Source organism: Protopterus annectens, chromosome 10.part0, assembly GCF_019279795.1.
Source record: "Protopterus annectens isolate FY-2018-M chromosome 10.part0, PAN1.0, whole genome shotgun sequence".
Lineage (NCBI taxonomy): Eukaryota > Metazoa > Chordata > Ceratodontiformes > Protopteridae > Protopterus > Protopterus annectens.
The window spans coordinates 436,153-461,152 of record NC_056744.1 but is presented as its reverse complement, the minus strand read 5'-3'; positions in this window follow the sequence as shown (position 1 = coordinate 461,152).

The following is a 25,000-nucleotide window of genomic DNA, read 5'->3' as shown; positions in this document are numbered from 1 at the left end:
TTTGGAAGATCATGACAGGCTGACATTGCAGAATAATGACGGATATTGTCATGTAACAACATATACCCTTTGGAAGGTGCATTCAAATGCCCGACCTGTTCTGCTATCTATTTCCCATGTGCGTCACAGCAATATGTGAAGGGTGTGCTTAATGTTTTCTGTTTGGCCCAGCTTCCCATATGGAATTAACCAGATTTCTTTCTGTAAGTGGTTGAGAGGCATGCTGGTGCATACATACACACACACACACACACACACACACACACACACACACACACACACACACACACACACACACACACACACACACACACACACATTCATGACCTGCCCCTGCTGATAGCCGAACCTCTACCTGCCCAGTTTTACAAATGATACTGCTAGATACATAACAGAAACACCACATAGATAATGTAGTGTTGCAGTGTCTGCCACTACTATTCAAGTGGGTGACAACTGCAGGGGCTGTTAAGATTGCCAATGGTGGGTTCGGAGGCCCTTAACATGGTAGAGCCACCTGAAATACACACGCACTGCTGCATGGGGACATGCATTGAAACACACATGCACACAGAGTTGACACTTCTCATATTAGATGGCCCACCTATCTATTTATGTACAATGCACAGTGATATGATGATTGCATGTCCTACAGTGCCTTTGTGTTAGAAACTGTGTAACTGTTCTTGTAAGGTGGATGACATCTGTAGGGGCTGCTACTAGGTTGACAGTGGGGGAGTTAACAGGGTGGAAGAGGCACACAAAATGGCATAACCATCACATACACACAGTAAAGACAGCCACAGGGGATATGCATACAGAAGCACATACACACTTGCCAATAGATTACTAACCCTATGTATCCACTTGTATGTACTATAGTGCTACGTACACATTACATGCACCGCATAAATTATATACTGGGGACATAACTTACTACCTCTTACAACAAGTAATCTCAGGAATGCCTTCATGGATGGCAGGATAAAACACCCAAAATAGCAACTGGTCTCATATATTGCTCTTACATACCTGGACAAGTGATAGAGTAACAGACTTTGTATGATGTTTCAGACAGGTATGATGTCTGATGCTGACATGTCTTTCACTATGGTAACTGTGACATATTTTGCAATGATTACTCATAAATGCCCATTGTTAGGAGACACAAACCACATATAGGTTGCAAACATCTGGATAATCCATATACATCTGTACAGATGACTGGTATGGCCTGTATAGTTAACATGGTGCATGCTAGGCAGATGCCATTAACTGCCTCCTTAAAGTAATGCCATGGGGAGGGAGTAAACAGGCTTTAAAATGGTATAACCAATGCACACAGAGGATATGATTCACACACAAACACACACAGTACTATAGTTGCCAGTATTGTGATTAAAACCCCTACCTATCTAATTAGTTGTACTATAGTATTGCACAGTTATTGCACGTGTCACAGATCTTAGAGGGCTGAAGAGTGTATACAGGTAATTCTAAGGTGAATGACATCAGTGGGCTTTGCATAATTGAGCAATGGGAAGTGCACTAGGTGGAACACGCCTCAAAATGGTGTAACCCACACCCCCATACATAAGTTAGCTGTCTATCTATCTGTATGTATATCTATCTATCTAGCTGTCTGTCTATCTATCTTTATGTCTGTCTGTCTGTCTGTCTGTCTATCTATCTATCTATCTATCTATCTATCTATCTATCCTATCTGTCTATCTATCTATCTATCTATCTATCTATCTATCTATCTATCTATCTATCTATCTATCTATCTATCTATCTATCTGTCTGCCTATCTGTCTGTCTATCTATCTATCTATCTATCTATCTATCTATCTATCTATCTATCTATCTATCTATCTATCCATGTGTGTATGTTTGTGTGTGTATGTATGTGTAAATGTGAATACATTTTATATTTACCATACACAAGCAGACACACACACACACACACACACACACACACACACACACACACACACACACACACACACACACACACACACACACACACACTTGCCAGCATTGAGTTTATAACCTCTACCTATCTAGTTATTTGTACTACAGTGTTACACAGTTATCACATGCACCACAGAGCTTATAGGGTTGAAGAGTCTCCCAAGGTACTTCTAAGGTGAATCACATCAGCATCCCTTGCAAAGTATGGCAATGTGAAGTGTATTGGGTGGGAAAGGCCACAGAATACTTTAACCTACAAACACTTATACACACACGCACACACACACAAACACACACACACGCACACACACACACACACACACACACACACACACACACACACACACACACACACACACACACACACACACACACACACACACACACTTGCCAGAACTGAGATTAGAACCCCTGCCTATCTAGTTATTAGTTCTATACTGTTATGTAGGTATTGCATGCAACACAGAACTTATAGGGCTGAGGGCTGTCCAAAGGTACTTCTGTGTTGAATAACATCAGCAGCCCTTGTAAAGTATGGCAATGGGAAGTGTACTGGGTGGGAAAGGCCTCAAAATATTTTAACCTACAAACATGCACATTTGCCAGAACTGAGATTAGACCCCCATGCCTCTTTAGTTATTTGTACTATACTGTTATGTAGTTATTGCATGTACCACGGATCTTATAGGCCAGATAGCTGTCCAGAGGTACTTCTAAGATGACTGACATCAGCAGGACTGCTAAAGTAGAGCAGTGGGAAGTGTAGTGGGTGGGAATGGCCTAAAAATCTTTAACCTACAAACACACCCACTTACATTTGCCAGGACAGAGATTAGAAACCCTACCTATCTAGTTATTTGCACTATAGTGTTACACAGTTATCGTACATGCCACAGAGCTTGTAGTGCTAATAAGTGACCAAAGGTACTTCTAAAGTGAATGACATCAGTAGATCTTGTAAAATGGGGCACTAGGAAGTTTATTGATTGGGAAAGGCCTCATAATACTTTAACCTACAAACACATACACACACACACACACACACACACACACACACACACACACACACACACACACACACACACACACACACACACCTCAGTACTATTACACAATGGAGCTCACCTTCATGCTGGTACATGCAACTATTTATAACTGGTATGCAACTGTCTGCAGCAGGACATCTTTCTATACCTTTTAGGGTATCCCTGTCTATGACTCACTCTCTATGTGTATCTCCCTGTGTCTCTCTGTCACTGTCTGTCTCTCTCTTCCCCATGTCTATGTGTGTGCTTGCTTGAAATATTGTTATATGTTGCCCATATATATGTATGTGTATCTCATGCAAAAGATTCAAATATATCACATATGGGCCACCTACAGCTAGCTGAGGGTAATCCTATCTGATGCGTGTGGGTAGAGTCAGTTAAGGTGTACATAGCTGTCTGTATGCAAAGACATCTATACACAATACAGTCATATAGTCTGATGTGGGTTTAGACACGGGCTGTAATTATCTAAGTGTAGGAGCATTCCCAATATGACCTTCTATAGTAAGAGTGGGACTCCATTCCAGAGATAGTTTTACTCTGGTCCAGGATTTTCTGTGCTACAGCCATACCTCTCAACCTGTTAGTGCAAGGAATCTGGAGATAGCCTGCCAAAATAGGGGGACAATGGCCCAAACATAGGGAGATACTGTAAATATTGCTCTTATTAATGTGGAAAGTTGCTAGTGTAACAGGGTTTGTTTTAGCAGACATTTTCTGACAAATATGACATCTGACACTGAAATGTATTGTGTCATTATTTACTGACAGAAATCCTCAGATGATCACAGTGATTTACCTGAGAAATGCAAGATGTATGATGCACAGACCGAAATTATGAGCCAAACTATAGACATTCTTGCCCAATCCGGCCAGTTGAGAGGTGTGGCTACAGCTGATTGGCTGATGAAGCTGTCTAAACAGTCCATCACCTCAGTGATATACTGGCTGCATATGTGTTATTCTTCTTAACTGAAAAGTCATATCCTGGTGTGACTCATACCTCTCAACTGTACAGTTTTTTGCAGAATGTCCAGATGTTTCTCTCATAATTTTGGTCTGTTTTTTCATAAAATTGTTGTTTTCTGGCAAGTTAGTGGCAACTAATTAAAGACTGAAGTTAGAAACTATTGATAGAACATTTGAGTTTCAGGCTTCATAACCTTCAGAAAATTCATGCTAATGCATAACCTGTCATTCCATCAACTTTCTCAGTTCGTGAGAGTAATATTTAAATATTGTCCCTATTTATGACCTTGTCCAGATTTCTTGCTCTAAGAGGTTGAGAGGTATGAGTGTTGGTACAGAGTGCATTCTACTGAGCAGAGATGTCCATTATATGTGTGGTATATTCCACATAGCACTGTGATTTCCAAGTATGTCAGTGGCAGAGCAGTATAGGGTAATGTGGTGAACCAGTGACAGACATTTGTTTATAGGTTGATAGGTTGATATGAGGTTACTAGGCTATTGACCCTGAAGCCCTTATAACCATCACAGATGAGAGTGTAGCCCATGTTAAGACATATCAGCACCCAGAGCCCCTGTACAGCAAGGACACATGTGGAATCACAGGACTGTATTTTCTGTTTCCCATGCACTTATACAGGGATCACTTCACAAGGAGTATTGAGACAATTGGCTTGATGTGGACAGGGAGTGTATTCCACAGATGGGGGAGTCTGTGGGACACATATCTGTCACACCAACAAGCCCTATTGATATCACAGACCAGGGTGATGCTGCGCCTTCAGGTTGATTGAGTGGGTCTTGACTTTCAGATGTGCAACAGTCCCATCGAGGCAGGATCTGGATTGCTTTGTATGCCAAAGGTCACCTCTGAGGTGTATGTATGGAATTGAGTAGAGGAGCATTACTGTTAGCCTGTGTAGGGTAGGAGTTTGGGGTTCTGGATTCTCCCAGTGAGGAACCTCTGTGGTCTCTCCAGCTGCTCCATGTGCTTTGTGAGGTACATGCCGAAGGGGGCATTGTACAAAATAATTGGCCTTATAAGGTTAGAATACATGGATCTTATGACCTCTTTGTCCATGGATGAGATAGCCTTACTTTTATCTTGGCCCATCTATGAAGCTTTCTGTGCAATGGAAGCAACATGGTGCTCAGACTTCAAGTTGCTGTCAATCTGGGTGGCCAAATGCCTCACTACTGATTGTGTATGTAGGGCATTGTTGTTAATGTGATAATATGTGGGGACGTCAGTCTCCATGAAGGGAATGATGATGCATCTGCAGGCATTCAGCTTGAGGTCATGTTTCTGGCAGCAGTCATTTGTTTTGGTGAGACCCTGTTGAGGAAGCCCACATCACTTTGGGTATTGATGACTGTTCCAAGCTTGCACTCATCTGCCAACCTGGTGAGCCAGTGGTTTTGGTCTGCAGCTCAGTGAAGTATATCCCATATACCAGAGGTCCCCAAACTGATCTCTAGGGTATGCCACTCATTATGGGTGTATTGCTTGACTTGGCTACCCCTATTATGATTATGTGGGTTCTATCAATGAACCAGTTTGCTATCCATCTGGTAACATATGGATTGCTGCCTAGTTGACAGAGTTCATGTACTATAGCCAAGTGGGGAATAGTGTGTAAGGCTTTGGCCGAGTCAAGGTGGCCAGAGTGCACCATCTTTTCATCATCCATGCCTTTGTTGGCTGTCTCAGGGAAGTCATCCAGAGTTCACTGACATACCTCCCCTTGAGAAAGGCAGACTGTGTGGAGTCAAGTATTTGGTGTTTGTCAATGTCCCTGTTAATGAAGTCCAGGATACTCCATGATGATCCATAATGATAATACCTCAGATAGTTTGTGTTGTTATGTTATTATGAAGCTATATGTTGGCCCTAGCTGTCAACCTGTCACAGCCTGACATCTGTACAGGCCCATATATGACAGTCAGACACAGACCCACACATGAGGACAGGGTGTTAAGAATGCTCTTGCAAACATAGACAACTGGGAGACCAGTTTGGTATAAGCTTACTTTTTCTTATGGGTATGACTTCTGCTTCTCCACTGTCTGCTATTGATGTTTTGACATGAACCTTTCTTGTTTGGCACATAGTTTGGCAGTCAAATGCAATGTTAGGACAAGTAGAAGAGCTATACGAAGCATACATGTGATCCTTCTCTGACTGCAACTTGTTGTCAGTGCTGACACAGTAAGGTGGCAGCCATTTAACACCTGGCAGTACACTGACTTTCAGGTACCTGCTGACCTACTAGGCACTGTGTAAGTTACTCCGAGCTGTGTACTGTCCATATGTGTGTCCCCCTGTCCCTGACTTGTCCAGCTTTCCTGCAGTGACAGATATTGACTTTTGGATAGTGTGTACAACTCCTACCATAGGTGTAGCTGCATGCAAAATAGTTGGCACAGACATTCTTGGAATATGGGCCCTGCCAACCACAGTACTGTACCTAGGCCAGTAAACCACAACAGCCAAGAGTAAGTGCTGCCCAATTCCTGGCAGTATTAACCATGCATATACATGGCTCATTGACCCCCTGAATATTGTGGACATGCGGCAAATTATCAAGTTGATTGGGACAGCCCTGGGAATGTGTGCTCTGCTGCTATTACCCTACAAACATACATGTTACTGCATTTCTATGGGGACACGGGTGTGTTGAGGGTGGCATACCTGTCAACTGTACACATTTGGACAGACTGTACAGATGTTGGCTTTACTTTTTGGTTCCATTTAGCATAGTATTGTGCCTGTCTTGGAGAATGCTGGCATATCACTAAAGACCAAAGATTAGAATGTAATGGCAGACATTTGAGTTTCAGATTTTCTACCCTTCAGAGACGTCATGCAACTACAAGACCTGCTGTGATATCACTGTGTAAGTCTGTAAGAGGACTATTTCATCATTGTCCCTATTTGTGGGCCTTTGCCAGACATTTTTTTATGGTTTTCTCTGGATGACTTGTTGGGAGAGGCTGAGGGGTGAGTATGGGACCCCAACATTGACATCCATGCATATGACCTATGACCCCCAGTTTATGTGTCCTCCACATATACTGCAGTGAGTTTTGTCACCTAGGGGACTACTGCATACTCTCTGGAAGCCATTATTGAGCAGACATTTCCTGTTGTCACACATAGCTGTCAGTTGTCTGCTGCTATCCCGATAGGCCACCCCATTACCTTGCATACATGCAGCAATACCTTAGATATGCTACCAAAATGTACTACTACATTCATCTATTGTTAAGAAGAGTGACTTACCTTCTGCCTGCGGCAGTTGTGAGAACAGTGCTTGAGGGTTGACTCTATTGGATGCATGCAGTACACAGCCTATACATGGTAAGGCACAGGTAGTGTGTTGTGTGTGGCATCCATTTTACTGTGTGTGTGAGTCGGAGAGAGATGTCAGCCCCTGGGTCTCTAGGGTGTCAGTGTATGTGCTATGCATTCCCTCTTTTCAAGGCCAGGGCATACTGGGTACACCTATGTCTGCCTACAGGGGCAGGCTCAGGGGGTTCCTCCTCCAAGTCCTCCTGTGGCTGTGGAGACCTTGGCAATAGTGGGGGGCTGTGTGCCCCTTCCCTGTGATGTTTCTGCCACAGCTGTCTTCGCAGGATCATATTGTGTAGCATGGCACATAATACTATGAACATGCGCACACATGTGGCTGGAGAGTACTTCTAGGCTCCACTAGATATGTCAAGGCAATGGAACCATGACTTGAGCATCCCAAACACATGCTCTATAATGTTCTTAGTTTGTGTGTATGCCTTTCTGAAGGTGTCATCATCCACTATTCCAGTGCATACCCAACATCCCCCAAGAGATGGCCATATGGGATGTCCCCCCTGGCAAATGCTTGGTACAGCTGTGAGGCATGCCAGATGTGGGAGTTGTGATAGCTGCCAACCTGAGTTATATGAAAAACTAGGGGACCAACCTATGATAGTTTACAGGAAAGGGAACAACATTAAAACCCTGTTAGAAAGGCATGATACGTCTACAGTGAGATGTCCTGGTATGCATAAATGCCTGAACTGTAACTACTGTAAATATGTCCATGAAGGTAATTCGTTTAGCCTGAATGGACAAGAATTTAAGTTGAGGAATAAATTTGATTGTAATACCACATTCACCACCTACCTAGCCAGGTATACATCCTGTCTAGCATTCTATATCGGTAAAACCGAAAGAAGATTGCGTGAAAGGATGTATGAACACCTGTATGCTATTAGAAAAGGGAAACTGGAGAACGCACTTGCAAAACATACGGCGACCTAATTTAACCATGGTTTCAGATTTATGGCAATTGACCACGTAAAAATTGACCTGAGAGGAGGCCCTAGAAACTTGAAACTTGAGGAATTAGAATTGAAATGGCAGGTGAAATTGAATGCATATAGCTTTCCTGGACTAAATGAGTCTTGCTCAATAGGAAGTTTATTAAAATTGAACAGTCTAAATAGATGACTGTCTAGATTTTCATGTTTTTGTGTATAATATTTCGAATTTCTTGTCATTTTCAGTTTCTTAATTTTATTGTTAATATGTTAGATATGACATTTGTAACCTGAGATAGGTCTAATCTATCATATTATATATTAAAAATTAAAAATAGATTATGTATATATAGTATTTGAGAACCATGTATTTTTTTGAGAACTTTACATTATGTTACACTATATACACAGTTATCCCACCTTCCTGTTGGAAGCTGAGCTTATTATTAATATGTATGACTTAAAACTTGGAATTTAAACATGGGGTCTGGAGTATCGAAAATATTGGAATAAAAACACGAAAACACACAAATATACCTTTTAAAAACTACACCTCTTGTAAATATTCCATTATTATACTTATACACATACATAAATAACTATTTCATATATAAATATATTTTTCTTGTCAATTCATAAATATTCTTATTTACTTTAGAATATTTTTTGTTTTTAGACTTGTTCTACTTTATATACACGATTCCTGTGATTTTTGTATCAGGAGTTAACAGTATACTATATGCATACAGATTATCTGTTGAGCTTATGTTATCATAAATACTTCTTTTGTATTTTGTAATATTTAATAACAATTTACTTTAATGCTTTTAACAAAACCACATGGATTTTAAATTAATAAGTGGACTTGGTTTATGTACTTTCTGCTTCTAACATGAATTTAGATTTTATATACTTGTCACCAGTTACGGCTCTTGTTGCTTTAAAATTGCTTTAAAATTGAATTCATGGAGTCAATTGTATGACGTAGGTTGATTGTTCAGCCTTTTTAAATGGTTACGTTGCCAGTGGTTCTGTTTCTGAAGAAGTCAGCTTATATGTGCTGACGAAAAGCACTTTAAAATAAATACACTCTTTTTGGCTGTCTTTCGCTGTTCACGGCTTTTGTTTTTCTTGTTTGGTTTTGCTTAAGTTTTATAGCTGCCAGGGCTTCCAGCACACACAGTCATGATAATGCCCTGGGCATTGCACATGACGTGGCAGTTGATGGAGTGATAGCCCTTGTGGTTGACATACACTCTTCACCGGGTGGTGCCTTGATGTGGATGTGATTGCAGTCTATGGCACCCAGTACCTCTGGTTAGTCTGCTACATGGTGGAAGAGATGCATATTGCTGGGCCTCTCCTCAGGGGTACTGGGGAAATAAATGTGCTCACTGGCATGTGGTAGCATGGCATCCAGGAAATGGTGGAGTACCCTGGATGCAGATGCCTGTGAGACCCCCATGATGTCCCCAGTAGGTCTTTGGAAAGTACCTGTAGCTAGTATTCTTAAGGCTACACATAACTTTGTTTCAACTGGGATGAGTTCCCCTCTGTTGGCTCTGGGTCTGAGGTGAAGCTGGTAGAGCTCGGTGAGTTGCTGAAGTATGTGCCCTGTCCACACGGTAGCGCTCTAGTATCTCCAGATCATATAGCCCCTGGAAGGTTACCCTGGGTCTGAACACTCTTCTTCTCCTTGGTCTGGGCTGGTTGTCAGCATTATCCTCATCACCACCCTCAGTCTGTAGCACATACAGATGTAGCAAAGCAGCAGCAGCCCCTATCATTTTGTCAGTTAAAATTCCCAAGTGTGTACACCAATGGTGCAGAGTTTGTGGGAAAAAAACAGACTGAAAGGTGTTTACATATTTTATACTGGTGTGGTGCAGATGCTGCTTATGTGATTGGCTGACTATGATACATTCCACCTGCCAGCTATATTACTGAGGATTTGAATGGGCCACTGTGAGTGCCAGAGTCTGTATTAGTGATTTGTAGTTCACTTCCTTTATTCTGCCATGTCCTTTTTATTTCTCTAAGTCTGGTGTGTTTAAGCCCCATGGCACACCGTGCAAACTGTTTTAGCTAGTGTAAACATTGCTGAGCAGAAAAGGCCCTCCCCTGGACATGAACATGCTCATCATTTCTTGAACCAGTTAAGCACAGCTAAGCAGCCTCAGACACACCCCCTTGTTTAGCTGTGCTTAGCTGAGCACAAATAGGAGTCGTGGAGCTCCAATATGCTTACAACAAGCATGACACACCCCATTTTCATGTCAGCTGCTTCTTCTGCTTACACCACTGCATTATAGCTCCTACATGGTTAGGTAGCTGCAGAAATGGTTTCCCATCTTGCTATTCAATAAATTTAGCTCATTTACATACCCCTACTGGCTTATACCCTAGTTACACCACTACACCAGAGCCTATGCCCTTAGTAACCACTGTTACCTGTTTCACATTTAATTGTCTTTTTACTAAGTTTTTAAAAATTTTCTGCACGATTGCGTTTGTGTACTGCTGTGCTCTGCTTAAATGGCTGAAATCGGGCAAAAAAAACCCTTTTGATTTTTGCAATTTTGCAACACTTTGGCATGCCAATGGCCATAGTTTTGGCCATTTGCATGCCTAATAAACACAATACATTCTTTACTTTGAGCTGTCATGCCCCTGTTTTGATTTTTGCAGAAATGTACATGGTTGCTAACTGCATATATTTCTGCTACGGACACAGTGCCAACACGGATGCCTGTCTGCTTCCTGGATCGCACATTCATCTCATTTGCATGGTTTTCACCAACAAATAAGGTGATTTGCATTATTTCGTCATGTCCATGCCGGAATAGTGCTGGGAGGCTTGTGCACTCCCCCAGCCTTGTTTACTGGATTGCAAAGGCTCCAAACTCTGTGTTCAAGCCATGGCACTATGCTTACATGGAGATTAGCTCCATGTAAGCTTTACTGAATTCCCCCTATCATTATACTTTAAAGCCCAGCCATGTATAATGCAGTTTAAGTAAAAGAGTATTAATGACAGCATAAGTAATATTAGCCACCTGATAACATAAGTTCATAGGTTCATAGGTTGGTACTAGGCTATTGGCCCCAGGGTCTATACAAGCCTAGCCATAACAATTCCCTGGCTACTTCTTCCCACACTATTTACTTCCCTGGACTCCTGTCTAGCAGGGTGACTAGTTAAGTCAATATGTACAATCTCGCAGACATCAATCATTTCACATTGCACATAACTATTACTAATGCAGAGGTTCCAGTTGGCAAACAACTTTGCATTTCAGTGCTTCGTCTACAATGCAGTGACTTCCGCCCTTGAAGAATATATTGCCTACATTGCATTACAAACTGATATTGCCATATAATTTCCTGAATTAGATCAGCTCTGCAATAGGGAATGGCTGACAAACAACAAAAGGGTCATAGGTACTAGATAAGCAATCCAGGAAACCATTAAGGGAGCCTAGCCCAAATTTCCAATTACTCCAAGCACCGTCTAGTTAACTAACTTGCTAGGTTCACACAGTAGGTAAATGAAGGTAGAAAAATTCAAACCCTGCATCCTTGCCACAGGAAACAGCTCTTTAAAATTTGGAGCTTTAGTCCTCTGTACATCTCCCAAAATAACAGCTTTTATCTAAATGCAGAAATCTTTTGCAATCTGATCTTGTAGACAAGACTGTATCACAGTAATATACAACAATGACTACACAATGGATGCTGAAGATTAGATGGTTCTGATCATCACTCCAAATAATGCAGACTATATAACCTTACAAATTTCAATGCCTTTGCATTTGCTTGGGGGGAGGGTGGAGTGTAAAGAAGGTACTGCAAAAATATATTACTAAAATGCAGCATGTTTAGACTACTAAAATGCAACGTTTACACTATATTACACAATCCAGTCCTTTTAATGAATTAATTCATTATTTAGTGCAAAGAATAAAGCAAAGCAATTAAAGACAGTATAAATGCTGGAGCATGTTTTGTTCAACAACCCACAAGTCATACAAAAATCAGAAATATTACTGCATTTAACATAATGTTTTGGGGAGTGCTTGTAGGACACCTACATCTAATTGTTGCCTTCCCTATGTGTTCTCTGTCATCAAGAAATGCTATCCTGTCTGACATCACTCAGTATTAGTCTGACCTATTTGAATGGCTGATAATGCCATATTGTTGCAGCATACACCTTCAGAGTCAACATAGCTGGATCATGAATAAATGGAGCCCTATGCAGGGTAAAGAATCAGGCCCTGCCAGCCATGCCAATATCCCATTACTTGGCTGTCTCTCCCCAATTACCATAAACTCTTCAAACCTATCACTGTACATACTATTTTCGTTGTTATATTTGCAATTATCACAGAGATTTGGATTTTATTTAAAAAATGTATTTCAGGTTTTACAGAAAAAACACTGACAGCTATTTTCTAAACAAAACACTCTTACAACATCTCTTCCCTTGAAATTCATTTAGTGAAATGCATCTGGCAACCTATTAAACTCCAAGAGACATGCTGACATTCATACTCAAACAGCATATAGTGAAGTGCTAGCTAGCGGCTGTGTGAAGGGTGCAGGAATTCAAGACATGTGTAACAAATTTGCTAACAGCCTGGGACAGCCCATCCAAAGAAATTGCTTTATATGATGATGATTCTGTTTATCACAATTTCCTTCCTTTACACAATAACTACTCTGGTTCATAGGTAGTTACTTGACTTCCATTCCAGTGGACCACTGAGGAGACTAGCCCACATTTCCAATTGCCCCGAAGTACTATCTAAGTGACTTGCTCAAGGACAGGGCAAAAATCTGAGACAAAATTTGAGATGTTCTGCAAAACTGGAGTCAGAAAAGAACAGACTACTGTAAATAACCACAAAAGTTAACAGAACAAAAAGATTTGCATCAAAAACTATGAAGCTAATGGCTGACATTGACTGACTAACACTGACTGACTATAATCATCAGTGATTTACCAAAGAAAGCAAAAAAAAAAAAAAACTGTTAATGGAGATCTGAGAATTGGTGTGGGGTATTGAGACTAAGGCCTCTTGCAGATAAGGTACATAGTTTGACTCTGTCAAGTCACTTAACTAGGCAGGGGCATTTTACACACACACACACACACACACGCACACACGCACACACGCACACGCACACACACACACACACACACACACACACACACACACACACACACACACACACACACACACACACTCCAAGTTAAGTATAAATCAGTAATCACTCTATCCAACACTCTTTTCACCTCCAAAACACTCTTGGCATTCTGTTCCTTCAGGATAACCCCTACCCATTTCTCCTCCCATTCACACTATGATAGAACAGTTTGAACCCACCTCCTATACACCTGGCCTTACTCCACTTCCATCTGGTCTCTTGCACACACAATATATCAACCTTCCTTCTCTCCATCATATCAGCTAGCTCTCTCCCTATACCAGTCATATTGCCAACATTCAAAGTTCCTACCCTCACTACTACACTCCTAACCTTCCTCCTCTCTTTCTGCTTTCGGGCATGCCTTCCCCCTCTTCTTCTCCTTCGGCCAACAGTAGCCCAGTTTCCATCAGCATCCTATTGGCTAACAGTACTGGTGGCAGTTGTTGTTAACCCGGGCCTTGACTGATCCAGTATGGAAATCTGTATTGTTGTCTGCATATGTTATTTGGCAGAGGTTTTACACCGGATGCCCTTCCTAATGTAACCCTCCCCATTTATCCAGGCTTGGGACCGGCACGAAGAAATGCACTGGCTTGTGCATCCCCAGTTATATGTCTGTCCATCTCTATTAAATCAAGTAACTCTTCTATTAGATCATTTTCTTCTAAACTGAGGGCACATTTGTTGTTCTCCATTTTCTGTGGGCATTCTACAGAAAGTTCCAGAACATCTTCCTGTGCCACATTCTCTTCAGTCTATTTCATATGGAAACTCACTGGCCTATCACTTCACAACATTGTCTGGTTGCATAGATTGGGAGATGATCAGTGAGACAGTCATACTGTTGACAGAATTTAGTAATCAGTCTACTGGAGGTTATTTTCTTCTTGGTTTTAAGGAGATTCAGCCAGCAACTTCACTACTCAAGAAGTGCCAGTTTTCCCTGTGGTTTAATGCTGTTCCTTAAGTAGAGTGGATTAAATTTAGTCAAGGAATTCCACACTGAACTAACACTACTCAGTCATTTGCCTTGCAGCAATATGTGTTTGTATGTGTGTATGTATACACAAACCCACAACATTTATACACACACATATATATATATATATATATATATATATATATATATATATATATATTTTTTTTTTGTTTAATCAGTAGACCCCCTTGAAGTTCTGCTTCTACTTTGGGTGAAAATACATGGTGTGTGTGTGTGTGTGTGTGTGTGTGTGTGTGTGTGTGTGTGTGTGTGTGTGTGTGTGTGTGTGTGTATGTGTGTATATATATATATATGTATAAAAATTATTGTAGTAGTGAGGTGCAGTGATTTTCCAGCCTTGGGGGAAAGATGTCTCCCATCCTTAAGGAACAGTATTAAACCACAGGGAAAACTGCTATTTCTTGAGTAGTGATGTTTCTGGCTGAGCCTCCTTAAAACCAAGAAAACAGAACTACCAGTACACTGATTACCTAATGAAAAAGTAAATGCTCATAAACAACAAACAAAAATCTTTGATCATTTCGATGAAATCACAAAAACACAAAAAGAAACAAACAGCAAAAACACACTATTTTATCACACGCTCTTCTAATTTTATATATATATATATATATATATATATATATATATATATATATATATATATAATCAGAAAACAAAAAACCCAAAAAATGTATATGAAAAAGACCCAAAGGCGAAGAAGCAAGTGGACTGATCCAAATAAGTCCAAATAAAAATATATTGCTGTAGGCCACTTGAATAAAGCAATGTCTAAAGCACAACTAGTTCATACAGCAAATCGGAAGCCAAGAGGTAAAGCACAAACCCTTCAGTTGACTCCCATCAGCTTGTACGTCGAAGCAAAGGTCAGGAAATGTAACATAAACCCTTCGGTTGACTCGCAACAGCTTGGACATGCACAAATAAACTCCAAAACGACCAAGCAAAGCTGTATGCAGTACACAAACCCTTCGGTTTAAAATCCAACCTTCATCGATGCAAAAACGCTTGTAATAACTCCAGGACCAATGTATAAGAATAGAAGAAACCTTTAACTAAATCTTGACAACAATCCATTGGCTCAATAAATTTCAAACCATCCTATAGTTCACTAATAACTATGAATTCAAGTCCCAGTATGTGGAAGTGACGAAGTCTGCAGGAGATATACCTGGACTCAGAACTCCCTCTAGTGAGCTTAAGGCAAAACTGCATAGCCCCAAAATTACGGCAAAGTTGATGACACATACACTAAAACGACGGTAACCATACCGTCCGACATATAATGTAGTATACATTGTTTAAAATGCTTAAAATTACCTTGGATTAGACTAAACATATGAGTGTACACATTAAAACATAAAAACATAAAAACATAAAAATACGAGAAATGAACTTCTCTTTCTCGTAACAGGGCATGACCATGTTATGACATACCAATATAAAAATGTAAAATGTATTATCCAAATATGCAAAAATAATAATAAATAACTTGCAGAGCTAAGAGAAACTGATAAAGCAAGTTAAACTGATAAAGCGGAGATGAAAGCGCTTAATCGACCTATGTTACTGGTTTTTGTTTTTTGTTTGTCGAAGTGATTTCCTGGAATAAAAGTATTTGTTACCTCCTCGAGTGGTCTGCCTGCCTTTACCAACACAAGGATTAACCTTCATTGTGCCGGAGACTTTTTGTGTTTACCCGTTGGTATTTTTGCTTTTTGGTTTACTATGTAGGCAAGTCTAACCGTTAACTTCGTGAACGGATCAGGGACCACTATTATTGTCTGGCCAGGGGTGATGATAGCAGTGCGCTTGCCAAACACATGATAAGGGAAGGCACTGGTCATATTTTTAATTTTCAGGTATTGCATTTAGAATCTATTTCCCCCCGCATTGGTGATCTCACCAATAGGACGGAGGAAGCAGAACTACGCTGGATATTTAGGCTGGGAGCGCACAGGGAAAGTGGATTGAATGAAATGGTAACATTGAAACCCCATCTCAAGAGTAGACCTCTTAGATAATTACAATCATTATTCCTTGTCCTTGTATTCACATTTTGGCAGAAATACTATTCAATAAGGTTTCTTTTATTTTGGTATTTCTGCTTTATTACGCCCTTGGCGAAATACTGTTTTCATCACCCCTTCAGTTCTGCAAGTAGTTTGTGACCATTTCTATACCCCGGCATGCCTCATGCTGTCTACTATGTTCATCATTAGTCACACCCCAGTTTGTTATTGTTTCTATACCCCGGCATTCACCATGCCGTTTCCCTAGGTGATACCATTGCTTTATCAGTTTCTCTTAGCTCTGCAAGTTATTTGTTATTATTTTTGCATATTTGGATAATACATTTTACATTTTTATATTGGTATGTCATAACATGGTCATGCCCTGTTACGAGAAAGAGAAGTTCATTTCTCGTATTTTTATGTTTTTATGATTTTATGTTTTAATGTGTACACTCATATGTCTAGTCTAATCCAAGGTAATTTTAAGCATTTTAAACAATGTATACTACATTATATGTCGGACGGTATGGTTACCGTCGTTTTAGTGTATGTGTCATCAACTTTGCCGTAATTTTGGGGCTATGCAGTTTTGCCTTAAGCTCACTAGAGGGAGTTCTGAGTCCAGGTATATCTCCTGCAGACTTCGTCACTTCCACATACTGGGACTTGAATTCATAGTTATTAGTGAACTATAGGATGGTTTGAAATTTATTGAGCCAATGGATTGTTGTCAAGATTTAGTTGGTGAGTACTTAAATGCTCAGATCTTGTTTTTAACCTATCTGATGAAGCGGTATTGTTAACCGCGAAAGCGCTTATCATTAAAGGTTTCTTCTATTCTTATACATTGGTCCTGGAGTTATTACAAGCGTTTTTGCATCGATGAAGGTTGGATTTTGAACCGAAGGGTTTGTGTACTGCATACAGCTTTGCTTGGTCCTTTTGGAGTTTATTTGTGCATGTCCAAGCTGTTACAAGTCAACCGAAGGGTTTATGTTACATTTCCTGACTTTTGCTTCGACGTACAAGCTGATGGGAGTCAACTGAAGGGTTTGTGCTTTACCTCTTGGCTTCCGATTTGCTGTATGAACTAGTTGTGCTTTAGACATTGCTTTATTCAAGTGGCCTACAGCAATATAGTTTTATTTGGACTTATTTGGATCAGTCCACTTGCTTCTTCGCCTTTGGGTCTTTTTCATATACATTTTTTGGGGTTTTTTGGTTTTCTGATTATCTACTTGGGGTTAATGGAGGAAGCGAGCAACGACAATGTGTCGAATAATGGAACATTTGATAAGGTTCATTCCAGATTCAGACATTTGTTGGAAGATGACCTAAATCCACTAATTGGAGTGGATTTGTGTTTAGAATCCTTGCAAGATAATTCAGATACACACGTCGAACTTGCAGTGAGGAATTTAAAAAGAGACCTGGAGAATGAGATGTATAGATATAAAAGGCTTACAGCCCAACGATTTCATATGGAGGCTTGCTTAGAAATCAATGTGGTCCCACGAGGACTTCGTATACTCACTATGCCTACGTATGGCAATACATACCCTGGCCTTTTGGCCAAGTGGCAGCAGATCAACTTGCAAGCCAGTAGGGATTACATCAGATTATTGATTGATTTCTTTCGTCCTATTGAAATTGAAGTAAGAACAAAAATACTGGAGCTTCAGAGTAAGCTTGTAGAGCGGGCAGGAGCCGACAATAGTGACATATATCTATATGAGCTTATGGATCGGATTACTCGGTATGAGAAGAATTTGTTGGCGAACAAGAGAGGCAAACTAGCAAGGGATTCATATGATTTCACCCACAACAATGTCTTTGTTTGGCCAAGGAGCAAACTGCTCAATGATAGGCGGACGGAGGCTAATCCAACTAACAGTAGGTATATGCGACCTACAGATCAATATGTACATAATGCTCGAAGGTCCAATGTACAAAGAATACCAAGTGCGGGCAATATTGCTGGCCCTTTACTATCTAATGCCCTCACAATCAAATCCGTGTCCTCTAGTGCTCCAGCATGTCAAAAGGAAGCATGCCATGAGGATCATGATGGTTCTGACAAAACTGTTCCTACAAATATTTCCTCTCCACAGGAATCTGACTCTGTATATACGACGCCCACAGAGGTAGTGGTACTACCTCCAGTTACATCTGGAGTCTATCATTCTACAGACTCAGACACTTCCCATGTTCAGACACATTCCAGTGCTGTACGTCGGAAGATACAACTGGACAATCAATATCATACTGACTACCCTTTACCTATCAGAACTGGGCGCAAAAGATCCCTGGATTTAGACAATGGTCGGGGAGCGAAGAGAAAGGACCCCCACCCTCCCCAGTTGCAGCAACAAGGAACACTCTCCAAGTTTTGGCACCCGGGTCCCTAGTCTGTAACATTTCCAACTATAGTCTTACACCTCCTGAGTTGACTTTACTTAACAAGGGACTGTCTTTTATTCCGTCCACTAATATGGATATCAGTCAAGCTCTGTTATCCATTAGACTTTTTGTACGCAGAGTTGCATTCAAATTACTATATGGATCAGATGGCAATTCCAAAGAGACTCCTTTGAAGTTCAAACGTGGCAGTACTTATACACCCCATTTACAAGCCAACCTTGAAGTTTTCATTAAAGCTGTGGAATCTCGGCTATATGTCGAATTTGGCCGTTCTAACTTGGTGAACAAGTGTAGGAATCTCACAGATTGTGAGAGTAAAGTCATCAACAATTTACGTAATAATACAGACATTGTGATTCGAGCAGCCGACAAGGGTGGTCCAGTTGTGATTATGGACAGTAAATACTATCAGACAAAAATGTTGGGGCTACTCCAAAATGACTCATATGTACCAGTCTCCTTGGATGATGTATGTGCAATGCAATTTAGCATAATCAACACTCTTGAAGAATGTAAATTCTTAGGTCTTATAGATGAGAGCACCTTTGAGTACTTTCACGTAGATTTTCCACTCATTCCCACCATTGGTGGCCTCCCCAAAATCCATAAAAACCTGTATTCACCTGAACTTAGGCCCATTGTCTCAGGCGCAGGTTGGATCACTGAGCCCGTCTCTATATATCTAGATTGTCATCTTAAGAAGTTTTTAGTGAATCATCACACTGTGCTTCAAGATACGGAGCAATTTCTTACCAGTTTATTTAAAGAAATGAAGAGTTATGTATGGACAGAGAATACATTCTTTGTGACCATGGACGTAGTGTCCTTGTTTACATGTATCCCCAATGATCAAGGGATAGCTTATATGAGATCTTTTTTGAGCAGAGACTCAGGGTGTTCACATTCCAGAGTAGACTTCCTCTGCCTTCTGGCAGAGCTAGTCTTAGAACACAATGTGTTTCTTTTTGAGAATGAATGCTATCGACAGACCAAGGGCGTAGCAATGGGCACGAGTTGTGCGAACAGCTACGCCAATTTGGTCATGGCGGAATTTGAAACTAGATACATACTAGGGAATGAGCAGATAAAATTCTTTAAGAGGTTTGTAGATGACCTCTTTTTTGTATGGGAGGGGACGACTACGTCTTTACACCTCTTTCATGATTATTTAAACAGTGTGAGTGACTTTATAAAATTCACAATAAATTTCTCAGGTAATAGTATTGATTACTTGGATGTACATATATATAGAGAAGATGGCCTTATCAGAACAGGAGTACATCGTAAACCCTGTCATAGATCCTCATATCTTCATAGAGGTAGTATGCATGATCCAAGGATTTTTACGAACATAATCAAGGGACAAGCCATGCGGCTTTCCCGACTGTCAAGCACCGAGTCTAGATTAAATGAGGAGTTAAAGCAACTTAAGGAGGGTTTAATAGAACGTAACTACACTAAAGAGGAAATAGATTTGGTATATTCTAACATAGGAACACTTAGGACTACTAGAGCCAAACCTTTTTTCTCAGATAATACAAGAAATGAGAGGGCTATGAGAAACAGGCCTGTTCAAGAGCCTTTGGTGATACCATTCAGTGGGAATATGCAAATTGTCAAGCAAGTAGTACAAGATAACTGGAACATATTGACAGCAGATGATAAAATAGGGGGTATAGTTGGCCCATTCCCTAAGTTTGTTCACACTAATATGTCCAATATAAAACAACTTTTATGCTATAGGTCAGCTAACCATGTAACATATACAGGTCTTGAAAGAACAAATAAGTGCGGAACTTGTCCGCAGTGTTGTTACATTGATGAGTCTCATTTCTTTAAACATCCGGACAGTGGAAGACTATGGGAACTCAGGGTCAATGCCACTTGCACCAGCCGTAACATAGTATATGTTGCCCACTGCATTCATTGCTTTAGGTACTATGTAGGCAAGTCTAACCGTTCACTTCGTGAACGGATCAGGGACCACTATTATTGTCTGGCCAGGGGTGATGATAGCAGTGCGCTTGCCAAACACATGATAAGGGAAGGCACTGGTCATATTTTTCATTTTCAGGTATTGCATTTAGAATCTATTTCCCCCCGCATTGGTGATCTCACCAATAGGACGGAGGAAGCAGAACTACGCTGGATATTTAGGCTGGGAGCGCACAGGGAAAGTGGATTGAATGAAATGGTAACATTGAAACCCCATCTCAAGAGTAGACCTCTTAGATAATTACAATCATTATTCCTTGTCCTTGTATTCACATTTTGGCAGAAATACTATTCAATAAGGTTTCTTTTATTTTGGTATTTCTGCTTTATTACGCCCTTGGCGAAATACTGTTTTCATCACCCCTTCAGTTCTGCAAGTAGTTTGTGACCATTTCTATACCCCGGCATGCCTCATGCTGTCTACTATGTTCATCATTAGTCACACCCCAGTTTGTTATCGTTTCTATACCCCGGCATTCACCATGCCGTTTCCCTAGGTGATACCATTGCTTTATCAGTTTCTCTTAGCTCTGCAAGTTATTTATTATTATTTTTGCATATTTGGATAATACATTTTACATTTTTATATTGGTATGTCATAACATGGTCATGCCCTGTTACGAGAAAGAGAAGTTCATTTCTCGTATTTTTATGTTTTTATGTTTTAATGTGTACACTCATATGTCTAGTCTAATCCAAGGTAATTTTAAGCATTTTAAACAATGTATACTACATTATATGTCGGACGGTATGGTTACCGTCGTTTTAGTGTATGTGTCATCAACTTTGCCGTAATTTTGGGGCTATGCAGTTTTGCCTTAAGCTCACTAGAGGGAGTTCTGAGTCCAGGTATATCTCCTGCAGACTTCGTCACTTCCACATACTGGGACTTGAATTCATAGTTATTAGTGAACTATAGGATGGTTTGAAATTTATTGAGCCAATGGATTGTTGTCAAGATTTAGTTGGTGAGTACTTAAATGCTCAGATCTTGTTTTTAACCTATCTGATGAAGCGGTATTGTTAACCGCGAAAGCGCTTATCATTAAAGGTTTCTTCTATTCTTATACATTGGTCCTGGAGTTATTACAAGCGTTTTTGCATCGATGAAGGTTGGATTTTGAACCGAAGGGTTTGTGTACTGCATACAGCTTTGCTTGGTCGTTTTGGAGTTTATTTGTGCATGTCCAAGCTGTTGCGAGTCAACCGAAGGGTTTATGTTACATTTCCTGACCTTTGCTTCGACGTACAAGCTGATGGGAGTCAACTGAAGGGTTTGTGCTTTACCTCTTGGCTTCCGATTTGCTGTATGAACTAGTTGTGCTTTAGACATTGCTTTATTCAAGTGGCCTACAGCAATATAGTTTTATTTGGACTTATTTGGATCAGTCCACTTGCTTCTTCGCCTTTGGGTCTTTTTCATATATATATATATATATATATATATATATATATATATATATATATATGCTTCCCCTGCCTCCACTGTACTTTGATCTTGCACATGTAGCAGCCAGCAGCAGGCAAAATCAAGACAAAATGCCATTAGCTCCTTTTAGCATTAGACCTTACAAAATACAACCATATACACGTACTTGTGTGTGTGTGTGTATATATATATAGATGAGAGAGAGTGAGAAAGAAATAGAGAGAGGATGGGTATGGAATGGCAATTTGGATGAAAGTGTATGTGGGAAAATATTTGTATTTCTCAAATAGAATATATTCAATACACAATGCATTGAGCCTATTTCAAAGAAGTGTGGATTAGTGAACCTTAGGAACTAGCTTAAAGATACATCTTGTGGAGGTGTGAAAGTCCAGCTGTCCCCGATACATACGGGTGATTAATTGGGGCTTAACTAAATGGGATTGATGAAATGGGTGACTGGGTCCTAATTAAATGCCACTGATTACATATATATTTGCTGCACTCTGAACATGGAATGGGTGGCTTATTTGTTTGAATTGTTACTTGAGTACATGGACTGGTCAGTTATCCCTTTTCAGCCAAAGCCAGGGCAATGAGGTAGAACAATTCATACATTTTTGTTAAAAGTAAACCATTTTACAAAACAGAACTTTTGACAGTTTTTTCAAGTGAAATGAAACACACTTTTCTTTGAAAAAATGTTTGAAGATTGTCTTGCTTCCAAGATCAAAACAAACAATTATTTGAGTAAACACAGAAGGCATGCCAAGGATTTATATTCGACAATACAGATGTGTAACCTGAGGGGGACATTGTGATGTCTAGGTGCAGTGGCTGAGTGCATTAAGCCCTTCTAGCTGTGGATTAGGATTATCTGATGTACATTTCTCAAGTGCCATTCTCTTCTCATAAAATGTTGAAATGTTTCAATGATTTAAATTATTTCTAGATTTTGTTTCTAAACATTTTAAATGCCTAACATCTGAAATACGGTCATGTGATTTTTTTTTATGCTGTGTTCCATGCAGTCTATTTCACTGAGTCAGGTCCATTCAGGCATGGTTTCTCCAAACCTGTGGCACCATAGCAAATATTTCTTTTTCTCAATATGTTGTAAATGTTAGCTGGTTCTGATAATGGGGAGGCTCTGCCTCAGTTATAAGACAGTGCTTTTTGGAGACGTGGCATTTCATTGGGTTCTGAAATGTGATTCAATGAATAATATTAGATCTGCTAATAAATGATCTTGCTCTTGTACCCAGACCTCCCAACCATTCTGAATTACTTGTTTTTTACCAAGTATTGCGGTCCAAATAATGGGGTGCCACGAGTCCTGAGTGGCACCCTTTCATTTCTGATTTTTTTTCCAGGTTTTTTAAAATTTCCACGTTTTCAGAGCTGATGTCATCACATGAACCCACTAGAGTCGACAAAAATAATAAAAGAGAATCACTTTTAGACATATTTAGCAGGTTCCCTTCCTGACTCACTAAGTGACCATCAAACTACCTTCCTACTCAAATATAACTCCCACCACCCCCAAACCCCTATACTCCAAACAATAAGAAACAAAAAGCACTTCAACTTACCAAACTTCTTACAAGAGCTACAGCTCTACAACTGGTTGCAACTGTATTATCTACCCCTAGACGAAGCTATCAAACACTTCAACTCTACCTTCCTAGAGATACTAAACAGGCATGCCCCTCGAAGAACCACCAGAATTAAATCTAAAACAGTTCCATGGTTATCAAGGGAAACAAGGCAAAAAATAAAAGAAAGGAATAGAGCCTGGACAGCCTGGAGGTCCAACAAAAACCCAGCAACACAGCAAGCATTCCAACAGATAAGAAATATAACTAAGAAACTAGTAATGTAAGATAAAAGAAATTACTTTATCACCCATCAAACCTAACATTCAAACAATCCAAAAAAATTCTGGGCAGGCTTAAATAGGTTACTACACCCTGGAAAAACCACTACCCCACCCCCAACAACAGGCTTAACAAAAGAAAACATAGCTGAATCATTTAACTCATTCTTTATTGAGACTGTACTTGCCCTTGCCCAAAACCAAACCTTTACAAATACTACTAGTGCCCCCCCAAACCTAACAACTGCTCCACATTTAAGCTACAACCCACCTCAACGTCCTATATAAGAAAACTACTATCCCAACTAAAACCAACAACACTAGCAGCAGATTCCCTCCCCAGTGAATTCTTAAAACTTGCAGCAAATGAAATAGCTAAACAAGTCTCAATCCTCATAAACCAATCCATCTCAGAAGGTTCAGTACCCTTGATCTGGAAAACTGCTATGTCATACCCCTACGCAAAGGGGGAAATTCTTATGACATATCTAACTACAGACCAATAGCAATATTATCGCCACTTGCTAAAATATTAGAAAAATGTATTCATCATCAATTAATGATGCATCTTATTGATCAAGAGCTCATATCTCATACACAACATGGGTTTCGGCCAGGACATAGCACAACCACAGCCCTGCTAGCATTCATAGATACCATTAACCACAACAGGAATAATGGTAAGCTTTCTTCAGCCCTCTTCCTAGACCTATCAAAGGCATTTGACATGGTCAACCATGAAAAATTAATCTCCCA